General features: G+C 44.3%; 1 pseudogene across 1 annotated transcript; it reads left to right on the forward strand.

Moving 5' to 3' along the window:
- The first annotated feature begins 217 nt into the window (after window positions 1-217).
- On the forward strand, window positions 218-727 carry LOC308618057 (large ribosomal subunit protein eL21-like; annotated as a pseudogene). Its single transcript has one exon. The product of its transcript is annotated as a large ribosomal subunit protein eL21-like (transcript).
- The last annotated feature ends 2203 nt before the right edge of the window (window positions 728-2930 follow it).

The raw sequence follows: 2930 nt of genomic DNA on the forward strand, positions 1-2930 counted from the left end.
TGGTAGTCAGTTTTCCCCCTGTACTTTCTTCTCCAGAATGGCTTTGGTTCAAATAGAGCTGAGTTTTTTGTTTGTTTGTTTCAGGTGTAATTTACAGAGGTCAAATTTACCCTTTTTAGTGTACAGTCCTGTGTGTTTTGACAAACACATACATGTGTATAAGCACCACCACAATCAAGATAGAAAGCAGCCTTTTGGGCGGAACTGCCATCTTCCCGTAATTCACCAAAATGACCAACACAAAGGGAAAGAGGAGGGGCACCCGCTACATGTTCTCTAGGCCTTTTAGAAAACATGGAGTTGTTCCTTTGGCCACATACATGTGAATCTACAAAAAAGATGATATTGTAGATATTGAGGGAATGGGCACTGTTCAAAAAGGAATGCCCCACAAATGTTACCATGGCAAAACTGGAAGAGTCTACAATGTTACCCAGCATGCTGTTGGCATCATTGTAAACAAACAGGGTAAGGGCAAGATTCTTGCCAAGGGTATTAATGTGCATATCGAGCATATTAAGCACTCTGACAGCTGAGATAGCTTCCTGAAACGGGTGAAGGAAAATGATCAGAAAAAGAAGGAAGCCAAAGAGAAAGGTACCTGGGTTCAACTGAAGCACCAGCCTGCTCCACCCAGAGAAGCACACCTCATGAGAACCAATGGAAAGGAGCCTGAACTGTTGGAGCCTATTCCCTATGAATTCATGGCATGATGGGGGTAAAGAAAATTAAAAGACCTGAACTGTTAAAAAAAAAAAGATAGAAAGCATTTCCATCCTCCCCCAGATTCCCTTGTGCCCCTTAGAAGTCAATCCCCTTTCTTCAACCCCAGCTCCTGGCAGTCTCTGATGTATTCTTTTCCCCTACAGTTTTGCCTTTTCCAAAATGTCCTAGAAATGGAATTATACAGTATGGAGCCCTTGGAGTCTACTTCTGTCACTTTGCACAGGCTTTCTCCACCTAACACTGTTGACGCTGGGGCCAGATCACACTTTGCTGTGGGGCTGTCCTGCGCACAGTAGGATGTTTAGTAGCATCCCTGGCCTCCACCCACTAGATGCCAACAGCATCTCCCTCCTAGACTGTCACAATCAAAAATGTCTTCAGATATTGCCAGATGTCCCCTGGGGGTCAAAATCACCCCTGGTTGAGAACCTCTGACCTAGAATAATGCATTTGAGATCACGTGTGTTGTTGTATGTAAGTTTCCATCATTTTTACTTAGATAATTGTAACTACTACCACATACTGTCTGTGCAAAATAGGACCATGCAGAAGCAACTGTAAAGAACTGAACACAGACCCAAACCACGGTTGGAATAGGCCTCTCTGGGATGAGGAATGAGCTGGTATGGAGATAGAAGTTTCATTTTCCTCTGAAAGCATTTTTTCTTCCAGACAGAGACTTGAAATATGGTAGTCAACTGCTCTCAATCCAAATGGGAGGTTTCACCTAAAATATCTACCGTTACTGAACTTCCCAGAACGTAGCCACACTCAGGAGTGGACAACTGAAAAGACGGCAGGAGTGACTGTGAGGGCCAGTGCCCTGACCCACAGGCAGGATGAGCAAATCTCTCCATCTCTTGGAATCTCACGTATCAAACAAGGATTATGGCCAGTATGACAGTTAGCGCTGCAATGAGGAAGTGCTGGGAAGTGAAGAAAGCAAGCAAGTTCCCTCTTCTCCAAGTGGCTGGGCAGGCACAGCCATCTCACCACTCTGGTTTCCACTGTTTGCTTGTTGGCTCGCTCGTGCATACTTTATGCTGTCTGTCCGCTAACAGCCTGTACCCACTTAATTGCCTGTGACCACACATCTGCTATGGTGGTGAGCGGCCGTCAATGCACTTAAGGGGTGGGAAGGGCTTTCGGCAGGGAAATGCTCTCCAAAATTCTGGAGCAGGGACTGGAGAGCAAAAAATGCCCTGTGCTTGGCCAGACATTGAGCCTTTGAGATCTGTGCTGATTGGATGGGGGCACTGAGGTTTCTATTTGGAAGAAAAACACTTCTAGGGAAAGCATGAGTGGAATCGGCCTTTGCATTTCTGAAGAACACTGTTTATAATAATAGCAATCCCATGATTTTGCAAAGCTGCATTTGTTGACTGAGTTAAGTAAATAAGTGAACAAATTTCGTATACAGCTGTCCCAAGGCGAAACTGGGAAACAGATAAAGCTGGTCATGGGTGCTTCCAGATTCTCTGTTCAGCATTTTTTTTTTTTTTGCTTTTTAATAAATTCAACAAATATTTAATGAGCAACTCCTAGGCTCCAGGCCCTGTGCTGTGAGGTAAGAAGCGGTATATGTTTAAAGTCATCATGTTGTACACTTTAAATCTATTACAATTTTATTTGTCAATCATATCTTGGTAAAGCTGGAAAAAACAGTGCGAGAATGATAAAACGCAGCCTCCACCCTCAAGTAGCTCACCGTTGTGTCCTGTGACAGCTGGGAACAGCTGGATTACTGTGTGATGAACAATGGAAGCACAGAGGTGGCCTGTGCTCTTCACCATCATGCTCTGCTTTCTCATGGCATGTGGGCGAGACTGTTTCTCAGATACTAGATCCCAGATGAATTCATTCGACAAATATTATGTGTCGGACACTGTTCTTGGCACTGGGTAGATAGCAGTGGACAAAAAAGGATTAAAAAAATCTCTGTCTTCAGGGGTCTCATGGGGTGAGGCCCACAGTACAAAAGTAATTAGGTAAATGATAGAGTAGATTTTACAGAGAAACATAAGGCAAGCAAGAGAAACAGGCAGTGCAGGGGACTGGGCTGCACTTTTCACTGGGGTAGTCAGGGAAGGCCTCGTATTTGAACAAACACCAGAAAGAGTTGAAAGGGCAGATATCTCTGGAAAGAACTTTCCAAGCAGAGAAATTAGCAAGTTCAAAGGTCCTGGGGTAGAAGCATAGCATTT

This window comes from Mesoplodon bidens (genome assembly GCF_964165515.1).
Source record: "Mesoplodon bidens genome assembly, chromosome: 1".
Lineage (NCBI taxonomy): Eukaryota > Metazoa > Chordata > Mammalia > Artiodactyla > Ziphiidae > Mesoplodon > Mesoplodon bidens.